The sequence below is a fragment of the Triticum dicoccoides genome, chromosome 7B (assembly GCF_002162155.2).
Source record: "Triticum dicoccoides isolate Atlit2015 ecotype Zavitan chromosome 7B, WEW_v2.0, whole genome shotgun sequence".
Classification (NCBI taxonomy): Eukaryota; Viridiplantae; Streptophyta; class Magnoliopsida; order Poales; family Poaceae; genus Triticum; species Triticum dicoccoides.
This window is the reverse complement of record NC_041393.1, coordinates 473,627,408-473,637,822: the sequence shown is the minus strand read 5'-3', so window position 1 is coordinate 473,637,822 and position 10,415 is coordinate 473,627,408. Positions and strand designations below refer to the sequence as shown.

Here is a 10,415-nt window from a genome sequence, read left to right as displayed (position 1 = left end):
AATGCCGTAACCTTTTTTAATCAGGGCCGAGTAGAATTTTTAAATCCAAAACCAAATAACAGGCAGTCTTTTTTCCCCTATTTTACCTCTGCTCACTATCTAAGCACCACCTACGCATAAAATTAATCACACGCTGCAACATTTATTTTTTACTGCCGATCACAATGCTAAATAAAAAAACAATTTGGGGTAGAGCTAAGGAAAAAATAATAATGTACCGTCAAAAAGATGCAACTGTACGCGTACTCCGCCAGTGGGACAAACTAGAGTTAGTCATCATATAAACACACTATCAGGTTTTCTTTTTATCTGCAATCTAAAACACACCGCACGCACAATACAACAATCTGTTGAAGATGGTGTGCCCATCTTGGACAAGGGGAGCAGTGGAAACACAGTTCTTTCCTCTGGTGATACGCTCACGTCGCAAAACAAGCCTGTGTACGCCGTCGTTTCGCTTACCTGCTGCTCACCTCTTCTCCACTGGAATCAACCTCTTCGGCACCACAGATCACGCGAGATCCATTGTCCATATCAGTGTCAACACCATGGAAGTCGGCCAGCGCGCCACCGGCTGGGTCATGCTCGCCGAATCCTTCAAGTGAACCATCTCCGCTCTTGTTGTCCAACTCCTGCTTGCAGATCTTATCCGAATGAGGCCCCCCGCTGAATCACCTCTCCATGGAAATGCAGCCGGTTTTGGTTTTCAAACAAATCATCCGGAGATCAACAGACAACACAACAGTGGTAACACTTCCGCTCACCTCGTCCACGCCATGGCCTTCTTGCTCCAGCATCAAATTCGTGCTCCAAGCACTTGCTGCAACCCCAAGTTCGAAGTGTCCGGGAACTACACATGTGCCGCTGTTAAGTAGGTGTTTTCAGGGAAATCGCGTACAAGGAAATGACTTATGATTCCACGCATACCTGAACCTCTACTCTTGCTCCAGCGACACCGCTGTCAGTTACCCCGTCATCACACTTGCAATGATTCAACCGCCGATGGAAACATCTAAAGGAAAGCTGTTGCCATACCGAATTCCGATTCTGATCTCCCAGGAATACAAGTTGTAGAAGTCATATGCCCCGCCTAGTGAATAAAAACTTGGCCTGAGTTCCGGTCTAATTACATTTTTGGTAAGCTCGATCTAGTGTACTTATCCTAGAAGGACATGGCGTCCGGTCTGGTAGTACACTACTGAGATGTAACCAGACTTTTTTAAGCAAACCATTCCTTTACACAATTTTCAGCTGCAGTAGACAATTACTGACATATTTGACGTCTAAGCACATTTAACAATTAATCATCAGTACCAAGTATCAGGGTCAGTTAACCAAATCATATCGTCAGGTTGCAGTCGCCCAAAATTGAACTAGTCATGCCTGAGGAGATCAACATGCACTCATTTTTGGAGATATACAGTTATTACACAAGCAATGGAATTACCCGAAATACCTTTTCATCCAACCATGCGGCTCAGGGTTGACTCTGTCAGCTGACTTCGTGGACATGCCTCCCGACGCCGTAGGTCGGCCTCTCCGGCACGGCGCCACCAACTTGCTGCCCACATCCAGAGGCAGCATTCGAGTCCGCCGGCACGGCATGGTTGTCTTTGTCTAGCGTTAATAATGCCAGAGGGACGGATCTGGATTTTCAAGACTGTCAGCGAACTCCTCCCAGAGGGGGGACCTAGAAACATACGGCCATGGCCGACGCCCAGTCTTCGAATCAGCTTTCTCACATGGTTTGTCCACTGACCAAAAAGATCGAGGAATTGCTAGATCTATATGGAGGAAAGATCCACTTACTGGTCCACGGCATCCAGCCAGAACTCAAGGCCAGCATCTTCCATCAGGGATTCGACGGGGCTTCGAGAAGCCGCCGCATGCCCTTGCATTCGAATTAGGGGAGAGCCAGGAGGGGGTGGACTCTGTGTCGTCGCCTCTCTGCCTCTCTGTGTCCTCCTGGCTCAGCTGTATTGCTAAAGATCTGATCCACGGACCAGAAAGCCCATCTGACCGCACCGTCCATCCCATACTGTCTCGGCCCACCGTAGTTCCGCGAGTGATTTCAGGAGCATCTGCGCTCGGGCACCAAATCGCCGCTTCCCTGTTAGCATGCCCTTCTCTCTTTTATCTCATTTTTCTTTTTTTTTCTTTTTTCTTGGGCTCCTTTTGGCCTCACTTTTTTTTTCTTTTCCTTTTTTATATTTGTCCGGAGCCTTATCCCGACTTGTGGGGGAATCATAGTCTCCATCACCCATTCCTCACTGGGACATGTTCTAACAATGAATAATGATAATCATCACACTTCTGTTTACGTATAACTCAAAAGAAATAAAAATTACAGCTCAATACCTAGAACAAAGTATGACTCTATATGAATGCCTCTGGCAGTGTACCAGGATGTGCAATGATCTAGTGTAACATGTATAAAAAATGATGATGCTGAGCCACAAATACTATGTTAGCTGTATGATCATGCAAAGCAATATGACAAAGAATGCTCAAGTCATCAAAACGGAAGCCGTGAAAGTTGCATGAAAATATATCTCGGAATGACTATGGAAATGCCATAATAGATAGGTACGGTGGCTGTTTTGAGGAAGATATAATAAGGCTTATGTGCAATAGAGTGTATAGTATCATAGGATTTGGATGCCCGGCGAAGTTTGCACTGACTCTCGAGGTGAGAAAGGGCAATGCATGGTACCGTAGAGGCTAGCAAATTGCGAAAAGGTAAGAGTGCGTATAATCCATGGACTCACATTAGTCATAAAGAACTCATATACTTATTGCAAAAGTTTATTAGTCCTCGGAGCAAAGTACTACTACACATGCCCCTAGGGGGATAGATTGGTAGAAAAAGATCATCGCTCGTCCCCGACCGCCACTCATAAAAAAGACAATCAATAATAAATCATGCTTCAACTTCATAACATAACGAGGGACTATACGTGCATGCTTCGGGAATCACAAACCTTAACACCAGTATTCTTACTAACCACAACCGTTTACTAGTACCTCCCACATATTATCATCTCTATATCGCAAAACTATTGCAAGGAATCAAACATATAATATTCAGTGATCCACAAGTTTTATGTAGGATTTCATGACTAACCATGCAAATGACCAATTCCTGTTGACCCTCTAAATAGATATAAGTGAAGCATGAGCGTTTAATTCTTTCTACAAAAGACCATTCTCTAACAAATATAAGTGGAGCAAAAGAGCATTCTACAAATAACGATTTTCTATGTGAAGAGAAACAGACAATCCAAACATCAAATGATACGAGTAAAGCACATGAAGCATTCTATAAAGCCATACTCAAAAGATATAAGTGAAGTGCAATGAGCATTCTATAAATCAATCATGGACTATCTCATACCAGCATGGTGCATAAAAGAAAAAATGAAAACTAAACTCAGAAGACGCTCCAAGATTTACACATATATATCACATGAACGAAACGAAAACGAAATCATGCTGATACTTGTTGAAGAAAGACGGGATGCCTTCCGGGGCATCCCCAAGCTTAGACGCTTGAGTCTCCTTGAATATTTATTTGGGGTGCCTTGGACATCCCCAAACTTGAACTCTTGCCTCTCCTCCTTCTCCTCATATCAAGGCCTCCTCGATCTTTGGACACTTCATCCACACAAAAACTTAACAGAAAACTGGTGAGATCCGTTAGTATGATAAAGTAAATCACTACTTTAAGTATTGTTGCAAACTCATTCATATTTTGTTTTTGCATTTTAGCTACAGTATTATAACCTATCCATGGCTTATACCACCGATACAATCGATAGTTTCATCAAAACAAGCAAAACAATGCATCAAAAACAGAACCTGTCAAAAATAGGATGGTCTGTAGTAATCTGAACTTTGACCCATACTTCTGCAATTCCAAAAATTCTGAAAAATTAGGACAAAATAATTTTTTGCATAGAAATAATGTGTAAAGATTCAGAAACTTTTGACGCTCCAATAAAAAAATGTAAAATCACGCACTACAGCCAAAGTTTCTGTTTTTGCACCGCACGTACCAACAAGCAATCTAATCATCCTAAAGGCAAATCTTGGCGCATTATTTTTATAATACAATGGATTTGTACAAGGGGATAATTATTTTTGTGAGAAACTTCCATGAAAAAATTCTACATTGTTTCCATGAGCATGAACACAAGTGTTTAAGGCCGACCCTCACTTCTCCAATGCATAACCTTCCAATCGCTTCTCTTTTTGAAAAAGTTTTTAAGTTTCCCTTTATATTTTTTGTTTTAAAACTTTATAAAAGCACACAACAGAAATAAATAACTCTCTAAAACTTCCGGGTTGTCTCCCTGGCAGCACTTTCTTTAAAGCCATTAAGCTGGCATAAAGTGCTCAAGTAATGGATCCACCCGGATCCCAAGGTATATCAAAGCCAATTTTAATTAACAATGATATTAATTTAGTAGTGAGCACAAAGCAACATATATCATGCAATGACAAAGTCTAACTCTCTTCCTATGCATCGGCATGTCATAAAAGAACAATTCATGCACATCAAGTAAAGGCCAATACATAGCATAAGCAGTTTCTTGCAATTTTATCGTGTTGGAAACATGGAGAGGCGGAGATGTAGTTCCTCTCTCATAACAATTGGAAGTAGGAGAAACAAGCACATGCATATTATATTCATAAAAATCATCATGTGTAATGGTAGAATGCAACCCATCAATATAATCATTAATAAGAACAAACTTCTCTGATATAGTGTAGTTCAGAGAATTCAAAAAGATAATAGGACTATCATGTGTGCGTGCAATAGCAACAATTTCTTTCTTAACATAAGGAACTATAGCAAGTTCATCTCCATAGGCATAAATCATATTGGCATCTTTGCCACAAGCATAGCAAGCATCAAGTTCCTCAAAAAGGGATATTTCAAACGAATCAACGGGATGATAGCAATTATCGTAGCATTCATCCTTCGGTAAGCATAAAGGAAAATTAAATAATGTATGAGTTGAAGAGTTACTCTCATTAGAAGGTGGGCACGGGTAGCTAATCCGATCTTCCTCCTTTTTTTCTTCCCTCTTCTCGTCATCTTTTTATCCAATGAGCTCACAGTTTCATCAATTCCTTCTTCCATAGACTCCTGCAAAATATTAATCTCTTCTTGGATAGCGGAGACTTCCTCAATAAATGCATCAATATCGAAATTGTATTTATAATTCTCATAACAATATTTAAGTATAGAATTTTTTTAGGTCTATAAACTGAATCATCAAAATCTTCATACTTTTCAAAAAAAGATTCAGTTTCATAAGCCCCCTTAAAATAAACAAATTCTTCTATTTGTTCCACATCATAATAATCATATCTACCATTAGCATAAGAAGATAAGGTTTCATTATCATTAAATTTGCATGAAAAGAGAAGGTGTGGAGCCTTCATCCTAGATCAACAAGTATAATCATATATCTGGCATAAATTCCAAACATACCAATGCAACGTATCAATTTGATCCCATAAGAGTTTCCCTTTTGGTGTCAAGCGATAATCCCTAAAATATTCACGTTGATCCAACGTGTCTCCCATTATCAAGTTGAATGGGGTTTTGTTAGGATTATCAAATATAGTGCACAATATTTTTCACATAACGAGTATCGAGGGTTTTAGGAGGTTCCCCATCTCCATGAGTAGCAAGTACAACTAATTCTTTTGGTGTTCCGTGTTCCATATCCATAACTAAAGATAGAGAACAACTTAGAACAGAATATAAAAACTACTTAGTGCTAAAGCAAACAAGCACACACAAGAATATTTACTCCATGATATTGCTCCCCGGCAACGGCGCCAGAAAAAAGTCTTGATAACCCACAAGTATAGGGGATCGTTTGTAGCCTTTTTCTATAAATAAGAGTGTCAAACCCAACGAGGAGCTAAAGGTAGAACATATATTTCCTCAAGTTCTATCGACCACCGATACGACTCTAAGCACACTTAGCATTTACTTTACAAAACAAGAATAAAACTAGGAGTAATTTGTGAGAATAAAACTACGAATAAATTGCAAGATAATAAAAATAGATTGGTCTTGTCACACAAGAAAGTCATTTGTCCCTAGGTGATCGATAACTAGACTGGTGACCATTATTGCAATTTTATATGAGGGAGAGACATGAGCTAACATACTTTCTCTACTTGGATCATATGCACTTATGATTGGAACTCTAGCAAGCATCCGCAACTACCAAAGATCATTAAGGTAAACCCAACCATAACATTATGCAATAACCCACTTACTCGGGTATGTGTATTCTGTCACTCACGCCACCCACCATAAGCGAACTGTGACCGTATTGCAACACCCTACAATGGGGATTCCTCGTGTTTGCGCGACACGGAGGGCACCATAGGACAGCACCAAAATGAAACATGCAACTCACACCAACCACGATCATCTATCAACCCACAGGACAAAATGGATCTACTCAAACATCATAAGATAGCCATAGATCATTGGGAAATAATATATAGTGTTGAGCACCATGTTTAAGTAGAGATTACAACGGGTAGAAGAGAGGTTACACCACTGCATGGAGGGGGAGAGAGTTGGTGTTGACGGCGGTGAAGTTGTTGGTGTAGATCGCCATCACGATGATTGCCCCGACGGCGCTCTGGCGCCATAGGAAGAGAGGAGGAGAGAGCCCCCCCTCCTTCTTCTTCTTCCTTGGCCTCCACCCTAAATGGGAGGAGAGTTCCCCCTCTGGTCCATGGCCTCCAAGGCGGCGGAGGGGCAGGAGCCCCTCCTAGATTGGATCTATCCCTCTGTTCTCTTCTGTTTCGTGTTCCTATTTTCTAGCCCTTCACCGTTTTTTAAATTCCCGGATATCCATAACTCCGATTGTGCTAAAAAAATACACAATTTTTTCCATAAATTATCTTTCCTGCGCCCGAAGAAGGGCCCCAACCGACTTACGAGGAGGGCACAAGACACCTGGGCCCGCCAGGGGGTGCCCGACACGCCCTGATGGGTTGTGGAGGTCGCGGGCCTCCATTTGCATTGGTTCCACCTCCCAAAAATCACATATATTCCAAAATAATTCTCCGTAAATTTTTCTCGCGTTTGGCCTTCGTTTGATATGGATATTCTGTGAAACAAAAAACATGCAACAAACAGGAACTGGCACTGGGCACGGGATCAATATGTTAGTCCAATAAATCACATAAAATGTTGCCAAAAATATGTGAAAGTTATATAATATTGGCATGAAACAATAAAATTTTTATAGATACGGCGGAGACGTATCAGCTCTCTGATCTATCTGTCTTCTTTGGCCAACTTCAATGGGGTTTTCTTCAGAGGGAGTGGTGCTACGTAGTGGGTTCAGTATTGCCATGCTCTAACCTACTAACAAAATGTTGTTTCCTCTAAGAATAAAACGACATGATTTTGTCATATTGAGTGGCTTCTTCCTGTCTGCATGATGTAATCTTGCTTGTTACGGTACTCCGTTTCTTACAAACTTAATACCTTGAGATGCATGCTGGATATCTGTTTTGGGGTGGAGTATTAGTAGTAGATGTAGTTGAATTAATGGTCTACTTATCACAGACGCAACACCTATATGGTATTATTCCATGAATGATCATAGTCATGAATATTGTAATGCGATCAATTGCCCAATTGTAATTTGTTTACCATGTCTTCGCCTGTTTTCGAAAGAGATAGCACTAGTGAACCTATGGCCCCCAGGGTCTATTCTCCATTACTAAATTCTTCTACACAATTTCTCCTTTTATTTGTCGTGCTATTTTGCTATTATCTACCTCTATCATTTGTGTTTAATCTTGTAACTAGCAAGGCAAGGGGCTTGACAACCCTCTTAAACGATGGGTGCAAGTTTGTATTTGTTTTTGTGCACGTGTTGCTCATGTTGCTAGCTTAGGGGACTCCTACTGGATTGATAACCCTGGTTCTTAACTAAGGGAAATACTTTGTTGTTGTTCTGCTTCACCCTTCCTCTTTGGGGAATCCCAACAAGTCCTACGGGAGTAAGTGTAGGATCGAAAATATGTCTAGAGAGGGGGTGATTAGACTACTTAACCAAATATAAATCTAAACTTTTCCCAATTTTAGTTGTGGGTAGATTTTAGCAAATCTAGCAATCAAGTATCACCCTACACATGCAATTCTAAGAGTATAGCAGCGGAAGTAAAACATTGCACATGTAAGTAAAGGGGGGGTTCAGAGATTTCAAACACAATGAATACACGATGGTTTTTTGCGTGGTTCTGATAGGTGGTCCTATCGTACGTCCACGTTGATGGAGACTTCAACCCACGTAGGGCAATGATTGCGCGAGTCCATGGAGGGCTCCACCCATGAAGGGTCCACGAAGAAGCAACCTTGTCTATTTCACCATGGCTTCCGTCCACGAAGGACAAGCCTCACTCATGTAGATCTTCAGGAAGTAGGCGATATCCTTGCCCTTACAAACTCCTTGGTTCAACTCCATGTGATCTTGGAGGCTCCCAAGTGACACGTAACCAATCTAGGAGACACCACTCTCCAAAAGGTAATAGATGTTGTGTTGGTGATGAACTCCTTGCTCTTGTGCCTCAAATGTTAGTCTCTCAGCACTCAATCTCTCTCACACAGATTTGCCTTGGGTAGGAGAAGTATTGGAGTGGAAAGCAACTTGAAGAGGCTAGAAATCAACGTTCAAACAGTAGTAAAGGAATCTCTTGATCTCAACACATGAGTAGGTGGTTCTCTATCAGAAAATGGATGGTGGAAGTTGTGTTTCGTTCCGATGGCTCTCTTAGAGAGTAAGTGCTGGTGGAGGGGTATAAATAGGCAACACCAAAAATCCAACTGTTACAAGCTTTTGACCTAACCAGGTGGCACCGATATGATAATCTCAGTGAGACCGACTAGTGCAAATTACTTGATCGTTAGGATTTTTGGTGAAACCTAATATACCAACTCGGTGGGATCGAAGTGCAATGGCTAGGGTAAAGCCATGTTTCGGTAATTCCGATCGATTTGTCTCGGTGATTCTGAAATGAAGCGACTTCATTATAGAAGCTTGGCAAGGCCGTCTCGGTGGGACCGAGAACTATCAGACCGAGTTGTTAGGTTTTGGCTGTGGCAATAGAGGGATCATCTTAGTGGGTCCAGGTGTTGGGGAACGTAGTAATTTCAAAAAAATTCCTACGCACACGCAAGATCATGGTGATGATATAGCAACGAGAGGGGAGAGTGTTGTCTACGTACCCTCGTAGACCGAAGCGGAAGCGTTGACGCAACATAGAGGAAGTAGTCGTACGTCCTCCCGGTCCAACCGATCCAAGCACCATTACTCCGGCACCTCCGAGTTCTTGACACACGTATAGCTCGATGACGCACCCCGAACTCCAATCCAGCAGAGGCACGGGGAGGAGTTCCGTCAGCACAATGGCGTGGTGACGATCTTGATGTTCTCCTGTCGCAGGGCTTCGCCTAAGCACCGCTACAATATGACCGAGGTGTAATATCATGGAGGGGGGGCACCGCACACGGCTAAGGAACGATCTCAATGATCAACTTGTGTGTCTATGGGGTGCCCCCACCCCCGTATATAAAGGAGGGAGGGAGGAGGAGGCCGGCCCAAGTGGGAGGCGCGCCCTAGGGGGGGCAAACCTACTCCAAGTACGTTTGGCCCCCCTTTCCTATTAGGAGTAGGAGAGGAAAGGAAGAGGGGGGAGGAGAGAAGGAAAGGGGGGGCCGGCCCCCCTCCCAATTCGGATTGGGCTTGGGGGGGGGCCGCGCCCCCTCCCTTGCTCTTTCTCCCTCCCTTCCAATAAGTCCCAATAAGGCCCATATACTTACCGGGGGGTTCCGGTAACCTCCCGGAACTCCGGTATAATCCCAATCTCATCCGGAACCTTTCCGGTGTCCAAATATATCCGTCCAATATATCAATCTTTATGTCTCGACCATTTCGAGACTCCTCGTCATGTCCCCGATCTCATCCGGGACTCCGAACTCCTTCGGTACATCAAAACTCATAAACTCATAATATAACTATCATCGAAACCTTAAGCGTGTGGACCCTACGGTTTGAGAACAATGTAGACATGACCGAGACACGTCTCCGGTCAATAACCAATAGCGGGACCTGGATGCCCATATTGGTTCCTACATATTCTGCGAAGATCTTTATCGGTCAAACCGCATAACAACATACGTTGTTCCCTTTGTCATCGGTATGTTACTTGCCCGAGATTCGATCGTCGGTATCCAATACCTAGTTCAATCTCGTTACCGGCAAGTCTCTTTACTCGTTCCGTAATACATCATCTCGCAACTAACTCATTAGTTGCAATGCTTGCAAGGCTTAGGTGATGTGCATTACCGAGAGGGCCCAGAG

The 10,415-nt window shown here is 42.6% G+C and overlaps 1 long non-coding RNA gene across 2 annotated transcripts; it reads right to left on the bottom strand.

The window, feature by feature from the left end:
- Window positions 1–269: 269 nt before the first annotated feature.
- Window positions 270–1,985, bottom strand: LOC119341309. Of its 2 annotated transcripts, none has more exons than XR_005165022.1 (4): window positions 1,810–1,985; window positions 1,457–1,690; window positions 928–1,090; window positions 270–850 (listed from the first exon to the last, which is right to left on the bottom strand). It is a non-coding gene; the product is annotated as an uncharacterized LOC119341309 (long non-coding RNA). The 2 variants fall into 2 exon arrangements; XR_005165023.1 differs by having other exon boundaries at window positions 1,457–1,646.
- Between the last annotated feature and the right edge of the window lie 8,430 nt (window positions 1,986–10,415).